General features: G+C 35.2%; 1 long non-coding RNA gene across 1 annotated transcript; it reads right to left on the bottom strand.

Moving 5' to 3' along the window:
* Positions 1 to 5,038: 5,038 nt before the first annotated feature.
* Positions 5,039 to 9,483, bottom strand: LOC306876016. Its single transcript, XR_013784793.1, has 4 exons — positions 9,396 to 9,483; positions 6,894 to 7,029; positions 5,996 to 6,637; positions 5,039 to 5,905 (listed from the first exon to the last, which is right to left on the bottom strand). It is a non-coding gene; the product is annotated as an uncharacterized lncRNA (long non-coding RNA).
* Positions 9,484 to 17,441: the final 7,958 nt, after the last annotated feature.

Genomic DNA, 17,441 nt, shown 5'->3' with positions numbered 1-17,441 from the left:
GGACACTGACCTGCTGTAACTTCAGGTTAAAGAGGCCTATTCGTCTTACTATTTTTACAGTTCCTTTCAGCAACAGCTTGCTGCTTTTCAGATTTGAAGAGAACTCATTATTCAACAATCAGCATGGCTTCTGAAAAGTAAGTACATTTTGTCAGTATGCCTTTTATGTAGCAGTCCTCTGAAATTAAGTTTTTCTTGTTTCATTTTTTTCAGTGGAGTTAGCTAAATTTGTGCATGCCAAGACAACACAGTTTGTATACTAATTGTGTTGTCTTTTGGTATTGATTTGCAAATCCAATCAATTCTTTAACAAAGAATTGAGAGAATTAAATAATACTAAAAACTTGCTTTAAGATTAAAAAGTTGTGACCTCTGAACAAGTCTTCTTTCATAATAAATGTAATCTTACTATTAAATATACTTTTTTAAATAATGTTGTTTGTTGATTGTCAACATTTTTATATTAATATAAAATTTAGTTTTGTCTTAAAACACTATTTAAAATGTTTTACACTTTTTGTTGTAACTGTTTGTGTTTTTGTGAGTTTCTCTGTTCTTTTATCTGGAGTGGGGGAAACAATTGAAATGTTTGGTATGAAATGCATACGTTGCTCTTTGTCTTGATTCTATAACACTGCTTTTATTGTCCACACAGATCCTTCCACAGCAGGATGTTTTTTCTCTGCCCGGTCTGCAAAAAGGCTCCTCACTCTCTTCCTGGCCATCTCAGGAAAGTGTGTATGGCACAGAGTCAGAGATCCAGGCTGTCGTCGTAGAGGCCAAGAAAGAGTTGTCCGAATTCAGTCACAGAGGACGTTTCTGGGAATTTGAAAATATTTGTGACATACTGGACTCTACTAATCCTCGTGCCAGGTTTGTAACTCAGTTATTCTTCTCTGATTTGAAATATCACGTTTCAAACCAAACATCTACAAATATTTATATATTAAATATTCATTTTTTGTAGTGTTTATTTTACCTTATTTTATGTTCCTTGTTTTAGGATGATTGAGGAGATGCAGTCAAGAGGCTTGGTGATAAATAACCTACCTCCAGTCCTCCCCGATCCAGCTCAGTCTTCTACATCATCTGTGCCTGGAGAAAGTGCTCCAGCGCAGCCTCCAAGTGAGCCCGGATCCATCTGACGAGAGCTCTGGAGACTACTATCAGAGGTACAGTTTGAAATCAGCATTCCCAGAGAGTAAATGTGGATATGATTTCACTTCAATCTACAATCGGTTTGATCACCTGCGTTTTTTTTGTTCTTTGTTTGTTTATTTCAGCACTGGGGGACCGATGTGGACCACTGAAGTTAGGGTGGAAATGGCCAAGAAAGGATTATACATGAAGCACTCCATTGACCACCCAGTTCTAGCAGGATTTAATAATTACCTTCACAATGATTTCGGAAACAAAAACAGCAAACAAGAAGTGAGTGAATGAAATGAGTGAAGGTATAAGTGAAAAAAAAGTGTGTGTGTTGCTCTTGTTTTATGCAGTGCAGTTTATTTTAATGTCAAATGTGTAATTTCAGGTGGAAGAAGTGTCCAGGTTCATGTACTTCGTGGACCCCACTGAGCCAAACCTGATGTTTGTCCGGCAGGTGGAGAAAGTGCGAGAGTGGTTTCCTTTTTCTCAGGAGAACTAATATGAGGCAACAAAAATTCCCTTAAGCATCCATCACAAATTAGCAAAATCAAAGAATATAGTTCTGATGTGCAGCAAAAGATTGTTGAGCTTCACAAAAATGATTATTGTAGTATTATTACAACATAGAATGTGACTGTAAGAAAATGGCTAAAGCTAAAAGAAAATAAGCATTTCAACCATTAGAGCAATAATTTAAGATCACCTAGAGATGTTACGAATCTGTCTGGAAGAGAACATGTTCATATTGTCTTGATGCAAGGCGAGAAGAATAGTTTGAGTGGCCATAGACTCTCAACGGCTCACAGCTGGACAATGTTTTGAGAGGCAAAAAAAAAAAAAATCCAGCATATTCACAATAAAATTTTAAACAGACCAGATTATATGGTTTGATGAACTTTTGAGCATGGCTGGATATTCTATCAGGACACTGATACAAAACAAACATCTGGCAAATGTTGAATAAAAAGCAAGGCAATGACTGTAGCCAGCGTGAGCTAAATATTTATTCCATATTGAGATTTTCTCCCAGCCCCCCCCCCCCCTCCCTTTTTAAGTATTAAACACAGACACAATGTTTTGTATACATTTAACTGTTTATTTCATTTAAAAACGTGCTTGCATTATTTTTATACTAAACTTATTTACAAAGAAAATCCCTAGTTATTGCTCCATCATGTGTGTGTTTAATTTGTTACGTTACATTTTTACAGTTAAAATCTGAAGTACTGAATAAAAATAACTAGTTATAATTATTAAGTAAGTAAATAGATAGTTATATCTAAGTTAGTTTCAATATATAAATAAGAAGAAATAGAGGAAAACTACAGGCATAAAACTATACAATGAGAAAAAAAATAAAGCTGTTGTTGTAATGTTAAGCATTGTGCCAAATTTAGTTAAAATCTTAAAGCTTCTAACTAAATTCCATTAGCATTATGACTTTAAGATATCTAATGTGCCTCTTTAATTTCACATTTATTAACATTTGTAAAATTGTTAATTTCACATATAAACCCTAACAACTTTATTTAAAAAGTATATTTAATAATTATAATTATTTAATTCTCTTAATTCCTTGTTAAACCAATATTATACCAGCAGTTTGGATTTCCAAGTCAAATAAAAAAAAGTCAAGACAATTTAGGAGATATATCAGAATAAATACTTTTATCCAAAGCGATTTACAAATAAGAAAAAGTAACCAAAACCAAAAATTCAAAACTCTGTAAATTGTATAAAAGTGACAAATGCATACAACATTTCGATACTAAACATTTAAATGAAAAAATATAAAAAAAAATAAAGCTAAAAACAATTCAAAATAGTGAAACAACAAAAGGTAAGAGTATAATAATGGTTCTAACGTAACACTAAGCCAAACACCAAAAAACAACTACATGTGTATGTACAACCCCACACATATCAGAAATAAATTAAATATATAGATTATTTCATTTCCATGTAGTATTAAAACTAAATTCAGAAACTGAAACTGAATAAACAACCTATACAGACATCAGCAATGAGCCAAACACACGTTTTAGAACAACAACAACTTACACATAGTAAGAAAATGAATTATAAATATAATTTAAAATAAGATAAAAAAATAAAAACTTTAAAACACTGTTACAACAACTGATTACCCTAAACCCACAGGAGATTTATACCCTGCAGGTGAGGGGTAAAGAAAGATATGAAATGCTAAAAAAATAAACGCTAGTTTGGAATTACATCGGCACTATCAAGGGACAATTTAACTTAGCGGGGGGTGTTTACTTTGAAAAAATTAGAGTGTTCAAAGCAGGCCGCCCAGAGATTACCAGATGAAGGTAAAAATCCACACGTCAAACCCAGCGCACACAAAGTGGAAACTTAAAGGAATTGACGGAACGACACCAGGTCTCTTTAAATTAAATTATTTGTGTTAAACCATATACAACATATCCATTAAAATTAAACTAATTTCAGTTTGGGTACTCACAGACAACCTCGCCATCTGAAAAAGCCTTTTGGTGAAGACATTGTAGTTCTTGTCGGGGACGGGCCTGACAGTCAGTCCTTTCCAGCACTGATGCAAAATCATGTTCTGCACAAAGCTGCTGCCGATTACCAAGTCCAAGCCCTGCTTCAGAATCACTGAAGCCTGTGGGACGTTTGATGTCCACCCTTGTTTCTCCAGCCAGGCCTGTATTTTGGACTCCGATGGCTGCTGTCCAGCAAAGTGTTCTAGAAAAAAAACAAACAAAACACAACATCATTATTTAACTATTTTCACAAAACTCCACTATTTGTGTCATTAAACACATGTCTACTCACCAAGGGCATGCTGTGTTTAAAACTAGGAATAATGGAATAGGACTCCGGTTCTATTTTGTGGGTTTCTGGAACCATGATTAAGAGGGACGGCCGGAAGCGAAAGCATTTGCCACGAATGTCCTCATTATCCAAGATCAGAAGAGGAACAAGAGAATCTTTGGGTTCCGGGCTGAAACTTAAAGGAATTGACCGAAGGGCAACGCCAGGAGTGGGGCTGATGGCGTCCAGTGAGCTCTCGTCGGCCCTTGAAAATCCAGGGGAAACACGAAAATAACAACACAGGTCTCTTTCAAGGCCCTGTAACTGGAATGGGTGCATCTGAAACCCCCACATCGGTGTATCAGTTGAAAGTAAAAATCCACACATCAAACCCAGCACACACACAGTGTTATAATATCTGCAGTTGAACATAGGTCAGTCGGTTCTAAGGATACCGGCAGAAATTATTCACCAAAGGCAAGGAGGAGAAGGATGACACCTGAGCCCAAAAGAGGCAAAAAAATAATGGTTAAAGATTCAATAGGATAGCAAAGTCCACTAAAGGAGGTAGAGCTTTTTCTGAACGCTGTTTTGATGGACGTGTGTTTTGGAAGCGCTTCGGTTCCGGTGGCATCCAGTGAGTTCTCGTTGGCCCTTGAAAATCTGGGGGAGTCAACAACACAAAAACACGAAAGAAGTATATTACTATTATTATATTATTATAACATGTCTACCACTGTACTGTTATTTCATATTCTTATTATAATATGTAATTTTCATTATAATTCTATGTAATCTCTGAGAGCATTGATTTGTTATGATGTTGGTTCAATATAAAAAAATATCATCATTTCCCAGGGCTGTAGCTTTAGTGTAGTTAAGCTTCATTTATTGAAGAGTAACTGTTAGCTTAGCTCACAATGTTTTCCAAGTAGCTTGCCCAACACTGCATCCATCTACAGCTGCCATCATCTGGAGTCTTCATGAACGCTGGCATCATCTGACGTCACCAAAAAATATAAAAAAAATAAAGCTAAAAACAATTCAAAATAGTGAAACAACAAAAGGTAAGAGTATAATAATGGTTCTAACGTAACACTAAGCCAAACACCAAAAAACAACTACATGTGTATGTACAACCCCACACATATCAGAAATAAATTAAATATATAGATTATTTCATTTCCATGTAGTATTAAAACTAAATTCAGAAACTGAAACTGAATAAACAACCTATACAGACATCAGCAATGAGCCAAACACACGTTTTAGAACAACAACAACTTACACATAGTAAGAAAATGAATTATAAATATAATTTAAAATAAGATAAAAAAATAAAAACTTTAAAACACTGTTACAACAACTGATTACCCTAAACCCACAGGAGATTTATACCCTGCAGGTGAGGGGTAAAGAAAGATATGAAATGCTAAAAAAATAAACGCTAGTTTGGAATTACATCGGCACTATCAAGGGACAATTTAACTTAGCGGGGGGTGTTTACTTTGAAAAAATTAGAGTGTTCAAAGCAGGCCGCCCAGAGATTACCAGATGAAGGTAAAAATCCACACGTCAAACCCAGCGCACACAAAGTGGAAACTTAAAGGAATTGACGGAACGACACCAGGTCTCTTTAAATTAAATTATTTGTGTTAAACCATATACAACATATCCATTAAAATTAAACTAATTTCAGTTTGGGTACTCACAGACAACCTCGCCATCTGAAAAAGCCTTTTGGTGAAGACATTGTAGTTCTTGTCGGGGACGGGCCTGACAGTCAGTCCTTTCCAGCACTGATGCAAAATCATGTTCTGCACAAAGCTGCTGCCGATTACCAAGTCCAAGCCCTGCTTCAGAATCACTGAAGCCTGTGGGACGTTTGATGTCCACCCTTGTTTCTCCAGCCAGGCCTGTATTTTGGACTCCGATGGCTGCTGTCCAGCAAAGTGTTCTAGAAAAAAAACAAACAAAACACAACATCATTATTTAACTATTTTCACAAAACTCCACTATTTGTGTCATTAAACACATGTCTACTCACCAAGGGCATGCTGTGTTTAAAACTAGGAATAATGGAATAGGACTCCGGTTCTATTTTGTGGGTTTCTGGAACCATGATTAAGAGGGACGGCCGGAAGCGAAAGCATTTGCCACGAATGTCCTCATTATCCAAGATCAGAAGAGGAACAAGAGAATCTTTGGGTTCCGGGCTGAAACTTAAAGGAATTGACCGAAGGGCAACGCCAGGAGTGGGGCTGATGGCGTCCAGTGAGCTCTCGTCGGCCCTTGAAAATCCAGGGGAAACACGAAAATAACAACACAGGTCTCTTTCAAGGCCCTGTAACTGGAATGGGTGCATCTGAAACCCCCACATCGGTGTATCAGTTGAAAGTAAAAATCCACACATCAAACCCAGCACACACACAGTGTTATAATATCTGCAGTTGAACATAGGTCAGTCGGTTCTAAGGATACCGGCAGAAATTATTCACCAAAGGCAAGGAGGAGAAGGATGACACCTGAGCCCAAAAGAGGCAAAAAAATAATGGTTAAAGATTCAATAGGATAGCAAAGTCCACTAAAGGAGGTAGAGCTTTTTCTGAACGCTGTTTTGATGGACGTGTGTTTTGGAAGCGCTTCGGTTCCGGTGGCATCCAGTGAGTTCTCGTTGGCCCTTGAAAATCTGGGGGAGTCAACAACACAAAAACACGAAAGAAGTATATTACTATTATTATATTATTATAACATGTCTACCACTGTACTGTTATTTCATATTCTTATTATAATATGTAATTTTCATTATAATTCTATGTAATCTCTGAGAGCATTGATTTGTTATGATGTTGGTTCAATATAAAAAAATATCATCATTTCCCAGGGCTGTAGCTTTAGTGTAGTTAAGCTTCATTTATTGAAGAGTAACTGTTAGCTTAGCTCACAATGTTTTCCAAGTAGCTTGCCCAACACTGCATCCATCTACAGCTGCCATCATCTGGAGTCTTCATGAACGCTGGCATCATCTGACGTCACCACGGGCGAGGCTGGATTCAAGCTGTAGTAACTGGGACGGGCAACCTGAGAGATATAAACAAGAAAACAAGAGGAGAAGGATTGGTAGCTGTTCATATTATTTCAGGCAAAAGAAGATCATGTGCATTTATTACTGTTCTTCAATCTTATGAGATATGTGAATGCTTGGCTAAAAACAATATTTTTTATCTAGATTTAAACAGAGAGAGTGTATCTGAGCCCCGGACATTATCAGAAGGGTATGCGATATTACAATTCAAAGAGAGCTGTTTATTATTTGAATGTGTTAAAATTGTAATGTATTGTTTTAGCATTACTCGTCTTCAGTGTCAAATGAGCCTTCAAACATAAATCTGATGTCTATTTGCTGCTCAAGAAACATTTTGATTAAGAAATGTATATTTCTATTCAGCAAGAATGCATTCAATTGATGAGAAGTCGGAGTAAATATTTTTGTTTCAAATAAACACTTTATTTCAAAAGAATCCTGAAATGAAAACAAAAAAACGTATCAGAGATATTTTCTGAGCAGCAAATAAGATGATTTCTGAATTAAAACAGGCGATGCTGTAAATTCAGCTTTGATCACAGAAATAAAATACATCTCAAGTTCACAACTTCATTCTTTTTTTTTTTTTTTTGCAATTGAACAATCAAATAACAAATAATACACTTGAATATCCATAACAATGAAATGACAGTGGATGACAAAAACATAAGGAAGACAATAGAAACAATTTAAGTAGTCCTACAAAGACAAAAGACATATTAATCCAATTACACTTCGCTCAACAAAATGTCATATAATTTCAAAAATTTGACACTTTTTTTGTTGTAAATTTTTTTCATCGTCTTAATTAAGTAGTTAAAGTCACACAAAAAATTATATAATTTGGGTACTTTAAGAGAAAACTTACACTTATGTATAAAATATTTTGCTAATAAAATAAATATGTTTACAATATATTATGTTTTATGATTACGATGAGAAAAATAACAAATTACATCACCCAATACAAATTCAATATCTAATTTTAGTTTTGAAACAAGGAGATTTGACAAATCCAACCAAAATTCTTTAACAAGGGAGCAATTAAAAAACAGATGATCAATTGACTCAATACTACTTTTACAGAAATTACAATTCAAGTCACCATTACCAAATTTAGATGTGAGTTTGTTGGTGGGATAAATATTATGTAAAATTCTTAAGTGTAATTATTTCACCTTGTTGGGGATACAAAATTTGTAAGGTAAAAGCCATGCTTTTTCCAATTAATATTATCTATCAAAGAATTCCAAAAAAATTTCCCCCTCGGGGTAATTCGTTTTCTTGACTGAAACACATTTCTTAAAATTTTATTATTACATTTTGGGTCGTAAATACTCTTATCTTCAATCATAAATTTCTGTTCACTCTTTACAATCTCTTCAAATGATAAATGACATTTCATTAGATGAACAAGTCCATTTGGTATAGCTTTTACCATTGTAAGAAATTCCTTATGAATAACAGGGAAATTATATTTAGACATGAAATCATAATAAGAGTAAACATTCCCTTGTGGATCTAAGAAATCACAAAGATAATCAATACCTTTTTCATGCCAATTCTTAAGAAAAATCGACTTGTTCTTAGCAAGTATAGTTTCATTGTTCCATAGCTTAACTTTATGTGGGGAAAAATTGTGAACAAAGCAAAGTTTCCATGCCAAAAGAGCTTGTTCGTGGAATTTAGAAAGCTTTATAGGAAGCTTAGAAGGAGAAAAATTACAGGTGAGCAAAAACTTAAGCCCTCCCACTTTTTTATAGATATTATGTGTTATATAGATATTAAAGTAACCTTCTCAAAAATAACTTCACATTTTGCGGAGAGAGACTGAATAGCGGCCATAACCTTATTGATGTCAGAATCAGGAGATGTAATCTTTCCTTTTTTTGGTGCTGGGCTTTTAGCTGGAGTACAAGGTAGAGGAGTAGCTAATAATTTCTCTGAATCGACGGTCTCAGTAGACACCTCTGTCAGCATTGCATCGTCGGGATATGAGGCGAAGAGTTGGGATGGAGCAATTTTTTCATTTTTCTCCATGCTCGTCTCGGAGTGATGTTTCGCTTTACGTTTGCCCATATGACCGAATTTTCAAACAAAAATAATATTAATCCCTAATATGTCATTAGCAAAATAAGAAGAAAAAAGTAGTTTTCCTCACTTATTGCATGTAAATCACGATGATGTCTGAGGATTAAAAGCGCAGCGTGTCTGCTTGCAATAGCGCCATCTTGGCCTCTTCACAACTTCATTCAATTCATTTACGCTCCCTCAAGTGACGTCAGCGATTTACAGAACAGCACACATTTTAGGCAGACAGTTGAGATGGTTGTATGTAATATGTTTTAGGGATTAAACTCACCTGAAAACGGTGAAAACAGCAGCAAAATAGTTTTTTTTCCCGCTTCCATAGGAGATCGCACACTGCACCCAAACACGTCTTCTTCTTCTTCTTCTTCTTCTTCTTCTTGTTTAATGGCGGCTAACTCTTTATGAGCACTATCGCCACCTATCGTATCGGATGTCAAATAAACTTAGAAAGGTGACGAGCCTGAAATTTGATAAGAGGAATGATTGGGGAAGAGAAGGGGAAGGCAAAAATAAATAAACAGATAAAAAAAAAAACTACTGGTGTAGTTTTTCCCATTTTTCTTCTCATTGATTTGATTGATTTATTTAAAGTCCTATTATGAAATTGCAGAAAATGTCTGCAATATCAAAATTTATCTTAATATATTTCCATAAAATCTAACCCAGTCAGCAAGCAAACTTGGCCCAGATTTGACCTGCATCTGGCACAGCTGGCATTCATCCAGCACTGGCATACAGTATGTGGGCCAAACATGGCCCAGGTTTGGCAGAGGTGGTACCGGGTTTAAGACGGCACACAAGACATGGGCCAGATGTCAAATGTAGTATTTGGCCCAGATGTCAAATATAGATATGTGGGCCACATAAGTATGGCCGATCTTGACCCACATGTAAAATCCATTTCAAATATTTTTGACTAAAATCCCAATGTTTTCCCATAAAGAAAGGTAATATATGGGAAGTGGGAAGTCGTGGCCTAATGGTTAGAGAGTCGGACTTGTAATCCAAAGGTTGTGGGTTCGAGTCTCGGGCCGGCAGGAATTGTAAGTGGGGGGAGTGAATGTCCAGCGCTCTCTCCACCCTCAATACCACGACTGAGGTGCCCTTGAGCAAGGCACCGAACCCCCAACTGCTCCCCGGGCGCCGCAGCATAAATGCTGCCCACTGCTCCGGGTGTGTGTTCACGGTGTGTGTGTGTTCACTGCTGTGTGTGTGTGTTCACTGCTGTGTGTGTGTTCACGGTGTGTGTGTGTACACGGTGTGTGTGTGTTCACTGCTGTGTGTGTGTTCACGGTGTGTGTGTGTGTGTGTGTGTTCACTGCTGTGTGTGTGCACGTTGGATGGGTTAAATGCAGAGCACGAATTACGAGTATGGGTCACCATTACTTGGCAGTATGTCACTTCACTTCATATTCACATATATGTGAAACACTGTTAAATATATTGAAAATAAATTTTTAAAATGCATAACATGAAGCTCATATTGTGAGATTAATTATGTGTTTACATGTGAAATTACATTCATGCCTCATTATATCTTATATTATGGAATAGGCTTTATGTTATGCATTTTCAAAATATATTTAAATATATTTAACAGTGTTTCACATATATGTGAATATATTACCTTTCTTTATGGGAAAACATTGGGATTTTAGTCAAAAATATTTGAAATGGATTTTACATGTGGGTCAAGATCGGCCATACTTATGTGGCCCACATATCTATATTTGACATCTGGGCCAAATACTACATTTGACATCTGGCCCATGTCTTGTGTGCCGTCTTAAACCCGGTACCACCTCTGCCAAACCTGGGCCATGTTTGGCCCACATACTGTATGCCAGTGCTGGATGAATGCCAGCTGTGCCAGATGCAGGTCAAATCTGGGCCAAGTTTGCTTGCTGACTGGGTTAGATTTTATGGAAATATATTAAGATAAATTTTGATATTGCAGACATTTTCTGCAATTTAATAATAGGACTTTAAATTTTGGAAAAAATCTCTCACACAGACCTGTTCCTCACATAGGGCCTAAAACCCTTTTGATTTAACTGAAGTGACCTGATGAGAAAAGATTTATGAACTGCAGAAACACATGCTTAGAAGTGATCTATACTTCCGAAACTCTGGCCCCCGTGTCGGGGGCCCCTAGGCTACCACCGTACCGAATTTTGAGGTCCTGTGACGTACATGTCCATTTCAGGGTGATCTGACCTTCCTGTCTCACTGTTCGCAAAACACCTAGGAAAAGAGACAGCTTCCTTCTGAAGCCAAGATAAGTTTATAAAATAATTTGGGACCCAGGATTGATATTTGATGTCTTACATTGTCTTACATCTGATTGATATTTGATGTCTTACATTGTAATAAAAATTGTTTCTGTTTATTTTATATCCTGTTTGTGACCTAAAAAAGTAAATAACAAAAAAATGAAACTTATGTGCTACATAAGTTGTGAAAAAATGTTAATTAACAAATCGAATACACACGCACACACAAACACACACACATAATCTATAAAAAATCTAAAAATAACTAAATAAAGACAATAATAAGGGGTTTTAAATTGAAAAAGTATTTATTAAAAAGTATTTTTTTTAAAATCACTGTTATTGGTGCTGCTGTTGCTCCTCCTGAACCTCCTCTTCCTCCTCCTCATCATCTGCGAAATACTGCAGAGACAGACAAAAAAATAATAAATGAAAAATTAAACAAAACGTTTACAAATACACTACATAGTTAAAGAGGGCACAATAATTCTATACATTACATCTTCATGATCTTCCAGAGGAGCAGGATGAGGGGCGGGAAGTGGTGGAGGTGAAGGTGGAGCAACAGGAGGAAGAGGAGGGGGAGGAACATTTGGGGGTCCCTCGTCTCCTGAAGAGCTTGAGTCTGTGTCCTGCAAAATAGCACAACACAACACCTGTTAAAAACTTAAATCATTTAATTATCACAGTCTAAAAATGTATGCTTAGCTAAAAGACAAGTATAAACTTACTGTACGGCTTATTATTTCAGTAGTGGCCTATGGAAAATCATAATAAATAATAAATTATGAAATATGAATTACTATCTTTATATTAAGAATAATTTTATTGAATTTCTATTAGTACTCACAATATCGCTGGCACCATGGACCTCAACCCCACTGTCCACCCCACTGCTCATTTTTCCTGTGGGTCAGAACATAGATACATAAATATCAGATATTTCCTGTATGTCCTACAAGGCCATCTCGTTTAACTCTGCACTGAGGACACTACATACACCACAACCTACAGAGGGGTCCATCATAATTTTGAAAAAAGACAGATGATAATAAAAAAGTTATTTGAAATTAAAGTTAATAACGGTAAGACAGAACCAGAGACAGCCAGCAGTGTCGGCCCAAATCCGGCCCGCACACTATGTTCCTGTCTGGACTGTGAACGTACCTCACTTTAAACTGTAACGGTCTGCATGTATATTATCTCCCAAACTTTAAATGTTGTGAAGTTTTTGTTCAAGCAAACTTTGTTGCTTGTGGAAACCTTACATGAGCCTTAAAAGGACTTAAAACTGAAAATCTTATTTGCACTCTTGAAGACTATTCACCAAAGACTGAATTTCAGTTCGGCAGATTTTTCTGTACTCTTCACCATTGATGCCAAAATGAGCATTCACAAGAGCCTCACACTACATTGTTTGTTTGAGTTGTATTTCAGGACAGTTCGTGAAGACAGATAACCTGGACAGATATCAGTTCCAGATCCAGCCTCCACACCAGACTTCTCACTCACAAGGATTGCTGTCTACTAGATATTATGTGTACTCTTCAGAGTTCGGTGCATGCAGATATTATTCAGGGACACGAACACTTGAATATTGCAAAAATAGAGAAAGTACCTTATTTAAGAATTTTGTTAACTGAGTAAACATTACATATATTAGTGCTGTCAAACGATTAATCGCGATTAATCACATTCAAAATAAAAGTTTTTGTTTACATAATATATGTGTGTGTACTGTGTATATTCATTATTTATATATAAATATAAACACATTTATGTATATATTTCAGAAAAATATGTTGTTTATATATTAAATATACTTATGTATAATATAAATGTATATACATGTAAATATTTTCAAAATACATATATACATGTGTTTGTATTTATATATTTGTATTTACAAAATTAATATACACAGAACACACAGACATCTTTATGGCATAATCTTACTGACACGGGGTCCAGAGTTTCGGAAGTATAGATCACTTCTACGCATTTGTGTTTCCGCAGTTCATAAATCTTTCTCATCAGGTCACTTCAGTTAAATCAAAAGGGGTTTAGGCCCTATGTGAGGAACAGGCCTGTATGAGAGATTTTTTTCCAAAATGTGCACAAACAACTTGGCGTTCGGGTAGAGGCTCATCCTCTCAATATGGTATTCGGGGGCCCCTAGGCTACCAGCACGTGAAGTTTGGGGCCCCTAGGACCCCCAGGGGCCGAACGGGAGCCGTTGACACACGCAACTTATTCCATTCATTTTCCTAGGTGTTTTGCGGACAGTGAGACAGGAAGGTCAGATCGCCCCGAAATGGACATGTACGTCAATGGACATGTAATTTATCTTATTAATAAAATATGACCTATTAATGCATTGTCCACGGAAAGCCTGTGGAGGCCCCGTCAAATAAGTTACAGTTGTCACTTTCTGATGTTGGAATGCATTAATAAGTCATATTTTATTAATAAGATTATTTTATTGCATATCTGGTATCTTGGGAAAACAGAGAATATGAGCTTTTTATTAATGTTAAGCATTTAATGATAGCATAAAGATTTCCAGGATTATGAAGAAAATATCTGTTGCAATTTGGCCATATTTAGGTTGAATATTGGTCCACTTGCAGCACATGTGCTGCGTTGCATTTTTATGCAAATTAAGCCATTTTAATAGCCACAATGTATATGAAACTGCTGGACGATGTTTACTGAGCACTGTACTGTAGATTTTATGCAATAAAATAATCTTATTAATAAAATATGACCTATTAATGCATTGTCCACGGAAAGCCTGTGGAGGCCCCGTCAAATAAGTTACAGGTGTCACTTTCTGATGTTGGAATGCATTAATAAGTCATATTTTATTAATGAGATGAATTATGATGGATTAATAGAAATGGAGAAAGCACAGGTCAAATAGAGCTGTTTTATTGAATGCAGTGCTTAAATTTGACAGTAGCTTTTTGTTAATATTTCAGGACATCCTTGTGCTACTTTTTAAAAGGTCACCATCAATGGAAAGCTCATTATTTCGTCTTTCCAAAGATATATGATATGTTGGTATAGCCTGTTTATAAATGGAGAAAGCACAGGTCAAATAGAGCTGTTTTTATTGAATGCATTGCTTAAATTTTACAGTAGCTTTTTGTAAATATTTCAGGAAATCTTTATGCTATTTTTAAAAGGTGACCATCAATGGAAAGCTCATTATTTCAGCTTTCCACAGATATATGATATGTTGGTATAGCCTGTTTATAAATGGAGAAAGCACAGGTCAAATAGAGCTGTTTTTATTGAATGCATTGCTTAAATTTTACAGTAGCTTTTTGTAAATATTTCAGGAAATCTTTATGCTATTTTTAAAAGGTGACCATCAATGGAAAGCTCATTATTTCAGCTTTCCACAGATATATGATGTGTTGGTATAGCCTGTTTATAAATGGAGAAAGCACAGGTCAAATAGAGCTGTTTTATTGAATGCAGTGCTTAAATTTTACAGTAGCTTTTTGTTAATATTTCAGGAAATCCTTGTGCTATTTTTAAAAGGTTACCATCAATGGAAAGCTCATTATTGCAGCTTTCCACATATATATGATATGTTGGTATAGCCTGTTTATAAATGGAGAAAGCACAGGTCAAATAAAGCTGTTTTTATTGAATGCAGTGCTTAAATTGTACAGTAGCTTTTTGTTAATATTTCAGGAAATCCTTGTGCTATTTTTAAAAGGTTACCATCAATGGAAAGCTGATTATTGCAGCTTTCCACATATATATGATATGTTGGTATAGCCTGTTTATAAATGGAGAAAGCACAGGTCAAATAAAGCTTTTTCTATTGAATGCAGTATTTAAATTTTACAGTAGCTTTTTGTAAATATTTCAGGAAATCTTTATGCTATTTTTAAAAGGTGACCATCAATGGAAAGCTGATTATTGCAGCTTTCCACATATATATGATATGTTGGTATAGCCTGTTTATAAATGGAGAAAGCACAGGTCAAATAGAGCTGTTTTATTGAACGCAGTGCTTAAATTGTACAGTAGCTTTTTGTAAATATTTCAGGAAATCTTTATGCTATTTTTAAAAGGTGACCATCAATGGAAAGCTCATTATTTCAGCTTTCCACATATATATGATATGTTGGTATAGCCTGTTTATAAATGGAGAAAGCACAGGTCAAATAGAGCTGTTTTATTGAATGCAGTGCGTAAATTTTACAGTAGCTTTTTGTAAATATTTCAGGAAATCTTTATGCTATTTTTAAAAGGTGACCATCAATGGAAAGCTCATTATTTCGTCTTTCCACAGATATATGATATGTTGGTATAGCCTGTTTATAAATGGAGAAAGCACAGGTCAAATAGAGCTGTTTTATTGAATGCAGTGCTTAAATTTTACAGTAGCTTTTTGTAAATATTTCAGGAAATCCTTGTGCTATTTTTAAAAGGTGACCATCAATGGAAAGCTCATTATTTCGTCTTTCCACAGATATATGATATGTTGGTATAGCCTGTTTATAAATGGAGAAAGCACAGGTCAAATAGAGCTGTTTTATTGAATGCAGTGCTTAAATTTTACAGTAGCTTTTTGTAAATATTTCAGGAAATCTTTATGCTATTTTTAAAAGGTGACCATCAATGGAAAGCTCATTATTTCAGCTTTCCACAGATATATGATATGTTGGTATAGCCTGTTTATAAATGGAGAAAGCACAGGTCAAATAGAGCTGTTTTATTGAATGCAGTGCTTAAATTTTACAGTAGCTTTTTGTAAATATTTCAGGAAATCTTTATGCTATTTTTAAAAGGTGACCATCAATGGAAAGCTCATTATTTCAGCTTTCCACAGATATATGATATGTTGGTATAGCCTGTTTATAAATGGAGAAAGCACAGGTCAAATAGAGCTGTTTTATTGAATGCAGTGCTTAAATTTTACAGTAGCTTTTTGTAAATATTTCAGGAAATCCTTGTGCTATTTTTAAAAGGTGACCATCAATGGAAAGCTCATTATTTCAGCTTTCCACAGATATATGATATGTTGGTATAGCCTGTTTATAAATGGAGAAAGCACAGGTCAAATAGAGCTGTTTTATTGAATGCAGTGCTTAAATTTTACAGTAGCTTTTTGTAAATATTTCAGGAAATCTTTATGCTATTTTTAAAAGGTGACCATCAATGGAAAGCTCATTATTTCAGCTTTCCACATATATATGATATGTTGGTATAGCCTGTTTATAAATGGAGAAAGCACAGGTCAAATAGAGCTGTTTTATTGAATGCAGTGCTTAAATTTTACAGTAGCTTTTTGTAAATATTTCAGGAAATCCTTGTGCTATTTTTAAAAGGTGACCATCAATGGAAAGCTCATTATTGCAGCTTTCCACATATATATGATATGTTGGTATAGCCTGTTTATAAATGGAGAAAGCACAGGTCAAATAAAGCTGTTTTTATTGAATGCAGTGCTTAAATTTTACAGTAGCTTTTTGTAAATATTTCAGGAAATCCTTGTGCTATTTTTAAAAGGTTACCATCAATGGAAAGCTCATTATTTAGTCTTTCCAAAGATATATGATATGTTGGTATAGCCTGTTTATAAATGGAGAAAGCACAGGTCAAATAGAGCTGTTTTATTGAATGCAGTGCTTAAATTTTACAGTAGCTTTTTGTTAATATTTCAGGAAATCCTTGTGCTATTTTTAAAAGGTTACCATCAATGGAAAGCTCATTATTTAGTCTTTCCAAAGATATATGATATGTTGGTATAGCCTGTTTATAAATGGAGAAAGCACAGGTCAAATAGAGCTGTTTTATTGAATGCAGTGCTTAAATTTTACAGTAGCTTTTTGTTAATATTTCAGGAAATCCTTGTGCTATTTTTAAAAGGTGACCATCAATGGAAAGCTCATTATTGCAGCTTTCCAAAGATATATGATATGTTGGTATAGCCTGTTTATAAATGGAGAAAGCACAGGTCAAATAAAGCTGTTTTTATTGAATGCAGTGCTTAAATTGTACAGTAGCTTTTCTGTAAATAT

The sequence above is a fragment of the Barbus barbus genome (genome assembly GCF_936440315.1).
Source record: "Barbus barbus genome assembly, chromosome: 10".
NCBI lineage: Eukaryota > Metazoa > Chordata > Actinopteri > Cypriniformes > Cyprinidae > Barbus > Barbus barbus.
The sequence above is the reverse complement of the archived record's forward strand: the minus strand, read 5'-3'. Positions and strand labels throughout refer to the sequence as shown.